Source organism: Schistocerca gregaria, chromosome 6 (assembly GCF_023897955.1).
Source record: "Schistocerca gregaria isolate iqSchGreg1 chromosome 6, iqSchGreg1.2, whole genome shotgun sequence".
NCBI lineage: Eukaryota > Metazoa > Arthropoda > Insecta > Orthoptera > Acrididae > Schistocerca > Schistocerca gregaria.
This window is the reverse complement of record NC_064925.1, coordinates 165555727-165567312: the sequence shown is the minus strand read 5'-3', so window position 1 is coordinate 165567312 and position 11586 is coordinate 165555727. Positions and strand designations below refer to the sequence as shown.

Here is an 11586-nt window from a genome sequence, read left to right as displayed (position 1 = left end):
AATGCCTGCATTTTATTGGCCGGGGCATAATCGCTCGCGGCCACTGCCTCGTGCATCGGCGGCGGATATACGAAATGCCTAGACGCAAATGGCGGTCCGCGTAATTGAAAGTGAGACCGATAGGATAGCAGTCGCTACCGCAGTTTCCTCGCCGATTCTGCAAAGAATCTCTTTATTCGTTACCTTATCAGTGCACCTAGTTTTTAATATTATTCTGGAGCACCACATCCCAAATGATTCAATTTTCTTGTTGTGTTCCAGACATACATTGTCAGAAATTTCAATCTCAAATGAAGGTCTATGTTTAATACCAGCAGACCTATCTTGGTCAGCAAAGCGCTTTTCGATAGTGCTTGTCTTCTTTTTATGTCCTCCTTGCTCCGTCCATCTAGGGCTGCCGATGTATAAGTATTCCTTATTTTGTCTCCCTTCTCGTCACTATTTCTTATGTTAAGTTTCTCGGAATTCTCTTTTCTGTCACTTCTCGCTCCTTTCGTCTTTATTCGCTTTATTCCGAATCCATATTATGTATTCATTGTACTGCCCAACAGATCCTGTAATTCTTTTTCACGTTCAGAGAGGACGGCAAAGTAATCATAGAATCTTGTCATTGATGTCCTTCCACCACAATATTTAATCCCACTCTTGAACATTCTTTCCATTTCCGTCATTGTTTATCTCAGCTAATACATTGAACAGAAGTGGCGAAAGACTACATCTCTGTCTTAAATCATTTTTATTCGGAACACTGCGTTCTTTGTCCCCCAGTCTTACTATTCCCTCTTCGGTCTAGTGCATCTTTGTGTTACCCGTCCATCCCTATAGTCTACGTCTATTTTCTCTGAATTTTGTACATATTTATGATATTATACTGTAGAAAACTTTTTCCGGGGCGACAGATCCTGTGCGAGGTTTCACTTTCCTTCAGTCTTGCTCCCATTATCAACCGCAATATCGGAACTGTCTTTCTGGAGCCTCTCTGCTCAACACACAGAACTGCAACAGCTAATCGTTAACATACCCACCTGAGTGCGTAACTTTTCTTGTCAGACAATTTATTTCCATACCTATGTAGGACGGAAGATGCAGGTTGGTTTCTGATGGTTTAGTTTAATAGTAGCTAGTGTATCTGCCTCATGAACCCCTTTCACTCGTCCAACTGCCCCAAAATTCAGTCAACATTTATTGTAATAAAAAAGAAGAAAAAAAATGAAGGTTCGGGACGGGATTGGAAGTTCGGGACGTGACGCTTCCGGATGACAATCCATGAAGGTGACAAGTCACACTTGTCCTTACTGTTAATCCATTTCTTGGCTAGTCAACTTAGAAGTCTTTGCCAGTCACACAAAGAGACAGAGACACTGCGCCTATAAGCGCGCTATTTCTCTAACGTCTTAATAATTTACTGGTAGTTCACTTAAATATCCTCATATGTAGGTGTCGTACGGACCATTTTTTCCAGGTACTAAAGGTTTCTCAGTCTTTAGCGTATTCACCACAAACCACATGTTGATGCAACTCACCAGAGATTCTTTGGACATCATAATTATTTCCTATTTCTTGTTCTCATCTCTGATTAAAATACGAGGTTTGTTCGGAAAGCAAGATCTGATCGGTCGCTAAATGGAAACCAAAGTGAAAATAAAACTTGTTTGATTTGAAACATTTAGCTACAGTTGGCAGCTACATTCCTCCACAGTCGTCGCTCCGAGCTAGACATTTGGTGCTCCGTTGTAGCAACTGTCCAATATCCTCGTCATAAAGGCAGCTGCCTGTGCTTTCCGCTAAGTCTCTACACTGGTCGGCAGCTCGTTGTCTGTTCCAAAATGCTGTCTTCATAACAAGAGGTTCCTGCGAACAGTTATGAAACTCAAGGGGAGCAAAGTATTGTGGCGGTAGGAACACTCCCCGTCGAAAATGCTACAAGAGCATCCTCGTTGCGCCTGCAGTGTTCGGACGAGTGTTTGCATGAAAAAGGAAACGCATATCATACTTTATGTGGGGTTGCATGAAATCAGGCGAAAGCTCTCAGCAGCCACCCATATTTGGCGGAAAGCTCTTTTCTAGGATCCCTTACGTGCTCAGAACTAAAATGTTCAATGTGACGCCATCAGTAGGCATACTAAAGACACTGTCCAACAAAAGCGTGCACCGCTTCATCGGATTTTCACTCTGGTTTCCATTTCGAGACCCATCGGACCTCAATTTCCGAATCACTCTCGTATCGTATTGGGATCAATGTAAATGTTTCTGTTGGTAGCGATCATGTCATATATGCTTTACGTTGTCTCCTTATTACAAGCTGGAGGAGTAAAATTCATTATCATACATCCTCAAAGTAAGGAGTAATATTGGCAGTACCACATGTCGTAGCTGCTATAATTCCATTCTGACATTTCATTGATAACCTTCCGTCGGCCTACTGTGGCCAATAGACCGTCAGGGAGCGCTGAATTTATTTTCGGTTGCACGTTAACGAAAATAACAGCTACCTTTGAAATCTCAGTAGTGTAACAATTTTTTAAATGGTGATTGAATACCGTTCCGTGCAGACAGAGTAATCTGCTTTTTAATAACGAGCTTTGTTTATCTCTAAGCTATGAACAAGCCGCGGAATAGATTTTGATGAAGTTCTCACAAGCAGACTGTGTAGCTACTTCAAAAATATTGTTCCTATCGCTTTACCATCTGGAAGTTGAAAAACAGTAATCACGACGTTTAATTAGCTCAACTTTTCATCAGTGAAGTATAGAGAATTTTGAAGTGCAGTTTTGCTTTATTTTGCTATGATGTTACAAATGCATAATGAAGGTGAATTTTTGCTGTTTTATTACAACGAGTTTGGGACCTTTTGCTGCGCGTGATTGCATTCCTAATTGCTCAGCGCATTTTCGTTGGAAACTTCAAACTTATCCAGGACTCTGTCATTGCTCTCAAAAGCTATTACCGCCACGTTATGAATAGAGAATTAATAAGCAAATGTGAAAGCAAAAAAAATGTTTCTGCAACAACGGTTTCTTTGCAGAAAAAAACCACAGCCGGTATGAAGATATCGTCGTTTATTCGAGTTTACTTGTACTGATCACAAGATATCCATCAGATGTTTGGCAGCGAAAAGAGCCTTGTATCCGTTATCATCCGATCCTCTTTAGTATATTGTTGTCATACTTTTCACTCGTTAGTATCCATTTTTCATTCTATGGTTTCTCATTTTATTGTTTAACATTACTATGTTGAAATAATTATACATATATCTTTAATTTGGAAGCTCTACGTAGGTTTCTGTACCGTTCGTGTAAAGGTCACCGTAAGGCGTGAAAAAGTAGCTTGACCCTAAACGCACCACAAATCATTTAAACTACATTCGTCCAGTGCTTAAAATTAAGAGCACTTAGCCATACCCCATTCACTTTAAACGTAGCTTCACTTCCCTGAAGTTTTTCATTGCTTACGTGAAATTACTAACGCCTTAATTTATTTGTCAAGTTATGACAAATGTGAAGAATCGGGTGCTTACTGGTGTTGCACAAGGTGACAAAGTGAACAAGAGAGATATTGTATGGTGTGGGCACTTTGCGACATGTAAGTATTAGTAAGATGATGTCAAGCCGGGTTCGGACTGTGTTTTATATCTTTATTTTTTATGTCTTTATTCTTCTCTAAGGTTTAATGCAACCAATCACAAATTCCTCTCCTCCGCTAATTTCTTCATCGCAGCGAACACATAATCTCTATGCCGTGAATGATTTGTTGTACGTATTCCAGTCTCTGCCTTTCCCTACAGTCTTCACCCTCTATGGCTCACTCCAGGCTACACCCTAAAATCGTAATACAAGTTGTATCATCTTGTCCGTTGTTGTTGTTAGCGTCTTCCAAATGTGTGTTTATTCTCCGATTCTGCGCAGAAATTCCACATTCCTTATCATTCTACCTAATTTTCAACAATGGGTATGCAACCCATTAACCCTAAGTGTCAAGTAGACACGTGGACCACGTTCGTGGAACTGTCAGAATGACGTTGTACAAGGTGGTAAATGAAACTTCCTGGCAGATTAAAACTGTGTGCCCGACCGAGACTCGAAATCGGGACCTTTGCCTTTCGCGGGCAAGTGCTCTACCAACTGAGCTACCGAAGCACGACTCACGGCCGGTACTCACAGCTTTACTTCTGCCAGTATCCGTCTCCTACCTTCCCAACTTTACAGAAGCTCTTCTGCGAAACATGCAGAACTAGCACTCCTGAAAGAAAGGATACTGTGGAGACATGGCTTAGCCACAGCCTGGGGGATGTTTCCAGAATGAGATTTTCACTCTGCAGCGGAGTGTGCGCTGATATGAAACTTCCTGGCAGATTAAAACTGTGTGCCCGACCGAGACTCGAACTCGGGACCTTTGCCTTTCACGGGCAAGTGCTCTACCAACTGAGCTACCGAAGCACGACTCACGGCCGCTACTCACAGCTTTACTTCTGCCAGTAAAGTAAGTCGTGCTTCGGTAGCTCAGTTGGTAAAGCACTTGCCTGCGAAAGGCAAAGGTCCCGAGTTCGAGTCTCGGTCGGGCACACAGTTTTAATCTGCCAGGAAGTTTCATATCAGCGCACACTCCGCTGCAGAGTGAAAATCTCATTCTGGAAGGTGGTAAATGATTATTTTTCAACATAAAACCCCCATTCGCGAATTAACAATTTATTTCGGACGTATATGCGTATATGTTGGAAAAAGACTCGGATATAGTCATGACTCGATGTTCCATATTTTTTTAAGAAAGTCAGAAAATGCCTAAACAGTGCAGAACATTACAAACGGTGCTTAAAAGTGTTAACGTCCACCTTTATTGCAGTGAGTAATTTACAGTTTAGAATCTTTCGCACATGTAACAAAAGCAGCGGTGCACTCACTATTTCAGTCACGGCATGGATTCTAGAGATGAGGGCTTTTTCTAGTGTTACACATGTAGCATACGCCATGGTACTCATGGTAAGCCATAAAAACCACTCAAGAGCTGCGCGGACCGGTAATGGGTGTGTCAAAGAAATAAGTACATCTCTACCTGTCCGTGAATTTGAGCATATGGGTACCAGGTGGTGCCACACATTTGTATGATAATGAGCTGGTGCACTTTATCTGACAAATGCTTAGTGGCAGCTCATTCAAAATATCGATTCCTACGTATTTCGCTACCGCGCTTTCTTTTAAACCAACCAACCGCTGCAGATAGCATTAGCAGAAAAGATGGAGCTCATCACGAACATCCACGTGATTACCTGGTTTCAGACAAATGAGCCTGAGAATTTCAGCACCGATATCAATAGCAAATAAAGGATGATCCATAAATACACCAGAAGATAAATTCAGTCTCCTAAAAAGTTTTGTGAGAACGGATGTTCCTTGTCTACCTGCAGGTGGAGATCCAAAATCTGATTTCTGTGGCAACTGCCCTTCGAGTACTTCATAATTTCGCCTTCTCTTAATTCTGCTGCGAACGTCGCTTGCCATCGGGGCTGCGGAAGAACACCACGTAGGTAGCACGATCGCTTCTGAGCTGACAGAAGAACCAATGTGTATTTGGTCTATAGTTTTATCCCAGACAACGTCTTCCCAGTAGCTCAGATTTTACGAATATCCCTGAGGTAAATGAGGCGGATTGGTCTTAGTAATCTGGTTAGTTTACGACACGGTCCACAGCAGGTATGAAGATGTCATCGTTTATTTGAGTTTACTTTTACTGATCACAAGATATGCATCAGATGTTTGGCAGCGAAAAGAGCTTTGCCACACGTTACCATCCGATCCTCACTAGTGCATTACTGTCACAAATTTTCACGCGTTCAACAAACTGTCACAGCCCATATGATCACAGTGCAACTTTGTTATTATTTCGGACCTGGAGAGCAGACAAGAGAGTTGTACTAGTTCAGGTCTTCCCGATTGAAAATGCATTTCTTCGAAATGACACCGAAGGTAGTAATCATGGTTTAAGTAAGCAGCGCTGTAAATATCACAGGGTAAACTGTGCAGAGTAATGGAAAATGCGCAGAAAACTCATATTGTTACGTGCAGTCTCCAAAGGTCTGGAAAACGTCCAGAAGGGAGACACGGTATTGGTACGTCCTTGTCGCCGAATGTGGGGTCTTGCCCACTCGTCTCGTATAGGCTGCATAAGGGATGCTGCGTACTCGGAATGCTATAAAACAATTAATGCATGTAACATTAGTAGTTTTATTTCAATGAAGCTGATTGTCAATAAACTTGAATTAACAATGGTGTCGCCAGCGACGAGCAACATGCAACATAGATGATATTTGCTGTGGTTGCGGCCACGTGTAGTAAGCGTTGCTTCACGCAGTGGAGAATGGAAAAACAGAGGCAGCTGGCGATCGCGTCATTACGAAGTAGGCACGGCAGAGATAGCCTTCCTGACAATTGCAGTCTACCAACAAGCTGACGCAAGGACGCACACAGACCGAGCGCCGAGCGAAGCCTAGAGAGTGCTGAATAAGGAGAAGTGAGGCCAGCACGCTAAATTACGCTGCAGTGTACTGCGGGAGTAATAAAAAGAAGCTGCCACCGAGGGTGAAAAACGTCCTCCTGCCGGGTATAAATAGTGGAGCGCAGGCAGCAACGGACAGAAGCCATTAGGAAGGAGGTCGGATCTGAGGACGGATGTGGTCCGTGTCGTAATTTTCAATCTCCGTAGGTGACGATTCCGGAAATCTGTTCCAGGGCGCAGGAGTCATCCGTTCGCCACCAGATGTCACCTTCAGCTCTGGAGGCCGGCCCGAGTTCGGTCGACACCATGACTGACTAATTACGGCAAGAACTTCCAGCAGGACCTGCCGCAGCGCGGTCTTGGTCACAGGCGCCGCCGGGGACTGACGCCCGGACTTCACGGCAACCCGGTCACGCCGCGTGGTCCGTCCATGACGGCACCTCGTAGACATCGCGACTGAAGGCTTCACAGCCGTCGGTGCAGCAGGCGTCGGCAGCTGACCTCACGGCGACGCCGCTGGCGAGCGGCGACGAGTTTATCTCCAACCACAGGGCACCCTGGCTTCAGCGTAGCACTGGTGGCCTGAGGCTCCGAGTGCGATCGGCGGCGCGCATTGCGCGCATTGTCGGAGGTTCTACACAGCAGCAGCCAGGCGGAGGGATCCGCAGGGCTGGGCAGCGACGACGAGGGAGAAATTGTTAAGAAAGTTCAATAAATAATTCTAAAACTACACGCCGTCTCAGTCTTTGGTGCAGCCACTGTGTCTGCAGCTAACAAGTACTGGAAGTTCCGTAACATGTTTGGCAGAGGCCATAACAAGTGGCCATGTGTCGTAACACTGAAGACAATGTCCATACAAACAGTGGGTATGGATCACTAATAACTGTTCTCAGAGCACTCTCTGCTACGGCATGCTATTACTCTGCGAGTACTGTCCAATAATATCCTCCGAGGCAGGAAGGAGCGGCGCTTCAACTTCAGCTAGATGCCACTCCTATCGTGGTGACATCCTGGACACCACGCTGTTGGCTGACGTCGTTTCACCGCCTTCTCTTCTCTTGCTTCTTCATCTTCGTTCCCGAGCTTGTGGTTACGCCAGAACATTCCTCTCCCCCTGCCTGCGCACTGGCGGAAGCGACCCCTGGTAAACGACCAGAAGGGTACGCGACCAGCTCCTGCTGCCATGAACCAGATGAAGAAGGCGGCGACTGCTGCGGTGTGGTGCGATCCAATTCCGTCAGTAGGACGACAGGAAACGGAGGAAACGAAGGCTCTGTGTCCATGGGGTGGTCCCGTGGTGTCATGATGACACCCACTGGCGGCTTGTGTGGCCGCACTGTCCGCTGGGTCCGTGAATTTGGGGACGAGAAACTGAAAGACCGACGTGTACATGACAGAGGCGAAGTTGATTTTGATGGCGGGGCTGCAAGCCATCGGGACCTGAAAGAAGATACCAGCAAGCGCAAAGCCAACGGAAGTTCTCGCTTCGCGCCCATCGTCTGCTGCCCGCTAAAATCCCTGTAAAAGACAATATAATGCTGCTCGAAGCGATAATTGCAGGCTTCATTCGGAGCCGGCTGGTGAGGAAGGGGGATCAGGTGCAGCAGTGTGCGATGGCAGCGGCCTTGAAGTACTCTCCTGGAAATTGAAATAAGAACACCGTGAATTCATTGTCCCAGGAAGGGGAAACTTTATTGACACATTCCTGGGGTCAGATACATCACATGATCATACTGACAGAACCACAGGCACATAGACACAGGCAACAGAGCATGCACAATGTCGGCACTAGTACAGTGTATATCCACCTTTCGCAGCAATGCAGGCTGCTATTCTCCCATGGAGACGATCGTAGAGATGCTGGATGTAGTCCTGTGGAACGGCTTGCCATGCCATTTCCACCTGGCGCCTCAGTTGGACCAGAGTTCGTGCTGGACGTGCAGACCGCGTGAGACGACGCTTCATCCAGTCCCAAACATGCTCAATGGGGGACAGATCCGGAGATCTTGCTGGCCAGGGTAGTTGACTTACACCTTATAGACCACGTTGGGTGGCACGGGATACATGCGGACGTGCATTGTCCTGTTGGAACAGCAAGTTCCCTTGCCGGTCTAGGAAAGGTAGAACGATGGGTTCGATGACGGTTTGGATGTACCATGCACTATTCAGTGTCCCCTCGACGATCACCAGAGGTGTACGGCCAGTGTAGGAGATCGCTCCCCACACCATGATGCCGGGTGTTGGCCCTGTGTGCCTCGGTCGTATGCAGTCCTGATTGTGGCGCTCATCTGCACGGCGCCAAACACGCATACGACCATCATTGGCACCAAGGCAGAAGCGACTCTCATCGCTGAAGACGACACGTCTCCATTCGTCCCTCCATTCACGCCTGTCGCGACACCACTGGAGGCGGGCTGCGCGATGTTGGGGCGTGAGCGGAAGACGGCCTAACGGTGTGTGGGACCGTAGCCCAGCTTCATGGAGACGGTTGCGAATGGTCCTCGCGGATACCCCAGGAGCAACAGTGTCCCTAATTTGCTGGGAAGTGGTGGTGCAGTCCCCTACGGCTCTGCGTAGGATCCTATGGTCTTGGCGTGCATCCGTGCATCGCTGCGGTCCGGTCCCAGGTCGACGGGCACGTGCACCTTCCGCCGACCACTGGCGACAACATCGATGTACTGTGGAGACCTCACGCCCCACGTGTTGAGCAATTCGGCGGTACGTCCACCCGGCCTCCCGCATGCTCACTATACGCCCTCGCTCAAAGTCCGTCAACTGCACATACGGTTCACGTCCACGCTGTCGCGGCATGCTACCAGTGTTAAAGACTGCGATGGAGCTCCGTATGCCACGGCAAACTGGCTGACATTGACGGCGGCGGTGCACAAATGCTGCGCAGCTAGCGCCATTCGACGGCCAACACCGCGGTTCCTGGTATGTCCGCTGTGTCGTGCGTGCGTGTGATCATTGCTTGTACAGCTCTCTCGCAGTGTCCGGAGCAAGTATGGTGGGTCTGACACACCGGTGTCAATGTGTTCTTTTTTCCATTTCCAGGAGTTTAATTCGGATGCCGACGGCCCATCTCATGGGTGTGAATGACATGAGGCAAGAAACAGCTGCAATGCTTGATCCCTGGTGTGTGCAGAGTTAAGTTTGGCCATCTTCTGCTTGAATGTTCTGTCAAAACGTTCCATTTTACCGTTTGACTGGGGATAGAACGGTGCACCAGTTAGATGCTGAATGCCATTCCGTTCACAGAATGCTTCAGATTCATTTCACGTGAAATGAGGTACTTTGTCTGACACTATCACTTCAGGTAAATCTTCGAGTAAAAAATCGATGACACTTGAATTACGCTACGTGACGTTGTCGAGTTCACAGGCACAGCAGAAGGAAACTCGCTATACGAGTCAACCACAATGAACCAATGAATGTTCCAAGAAGATCCCACAAAATTGGTGTGCACACGTTGCCATTGCGATTGCGACTTAGGCCAAGCAAAGAATTTTAGTGGTGGAGCGGACTGATTTCTAGCAGAAGACACTGCGACATTATCGTGTTTGGGCGTCCATACCCTGCTAAGTACAGTGTCGACGCGCGAACTGTTTCAAACACACAATCCCCAAGTGTCCTTGGTGAAGTAACTGCAACACTTCTTTTTGCAAAGCTTTAGGGATTAACACACCTGACTGACCACTGTCATTTTCAACAACACTTCTTTCTGTGCAGCGAGGCTATACCGATGTACACAGTTCTTTACGCTACCCAATGAAAGAGGCCAACGTGTGCGAATGTATGTTAGCACAATGTTCAAATCTGGATCAGTGTCCGTTTCCTGTGCAATTTTCTTATATTTATGCGGAAAAGACTGAAGCAGTTCAGAATAATGAGCATCGATGTTACAACAAAATGCAACAGAAGCGCGAAAATCTGTATCAGTGCCAAAAAGAAGACGTGAAACAGCGTCCGCATTACCATGTTGAGCTGTCGGTGGGTACACAAAATCGTACTGGTATTGAGGCAACAACAAAGCCCATATTTGCGATTTTTGGGTCGTTCGTACAAGAACCGGTTTTGTCGGATAAATGAAGTTCTGCAAAGGCTTGTGATCCGTTACTAAGTAGAATATTGTGCCATACAATTAGTGGTCGAATTTGTGACTCCATACACAATAGCCAATGCCTCTTTCTCTATTTGTGAATAGTTACCCTAAGCTTTGGACAACATTTTTGATGCGAAAGCAATAGATCTGTATTTTTCACCAATTCTCTGCGAAAGCACTGCACCGATTCCGTAAGAGGAAGCGTCAGCGTGCAGACAAATGGTTTACCAGGATCAAAGTGAACCTGAGCTATGCATCGAACACTGATCACTGCACCTTTCAGTTTTTGAAAAGCTACTTGGCTCTCATCTGTCCAAACAGAGGGGACACTCTTGAGACGCAGGCGATCCACTGGAGCTACGATTTGTGCAGCATTCGGTATGAACCGAATACAATAGCTTATTTTCCATAAAACGCACTCTAATTCTACGATATTGCAGCTGGGAACTCTCGCATGGCTAACAAATTCGACTCAAGAGGATGTAGACACTCAAGAGGATGTACACTTTCACTGCCAAAAGGCAAACGCACATATTGAAACAAACTCTAATGAGTATTTACTAGACACACTTTTTGAGATTCTTCATCGAGCAGTATTTGAAATCATATGTAGCGGATACTAATTTCTGAAGAACAGCAACCAGCACCTAATTTTTCCATGAGATCCTCTGGACGTGGTGATGGATAGGTATCAAACACAGTTTGTGGGTTGACTATAGAGATAAATTCGACAAAGATGTGAATGTGACCTGAAGGACTGGCGGGCGAAACCAGTTGGCTTGCCCATTGACTAGCTGATATGGGCGCAATAACCCCGCTATCTTGGAATTCGTTAGGTTCAGCCCCGACTTTATCCCATGATGCAATGGGAACAGTTCTGGCCAGGCAAAATTTCGTCTGTGCATTGTCTTTCAGCATAATATTTGCAATAAAATTGTTAGCTCTTCCTAACCCTTCAGAAAACTGTTCCACGAATTGCTTTAGCTACACTCTCT

At 46.2% G+C, this 11586-nt stretch overlaps 1 non-coding gene across 1 annotated transcript; it reads right to left on the bottom strand.

Annotated features, from left to right (window-relative positions):
* Positions 1–4362: 4362 nt before the first annotated feature.
* On the bottom strand, positions 4363–4437 carry Trnas-uga (transfer RNA serine (anticodon UGA)). Its single transcript has one exon. It is a non-coding gene; the product is annotated as a tRNA-Ser (tRNA).
* Positions 4438–11586: the final 7149 nt, after the last annotated feature.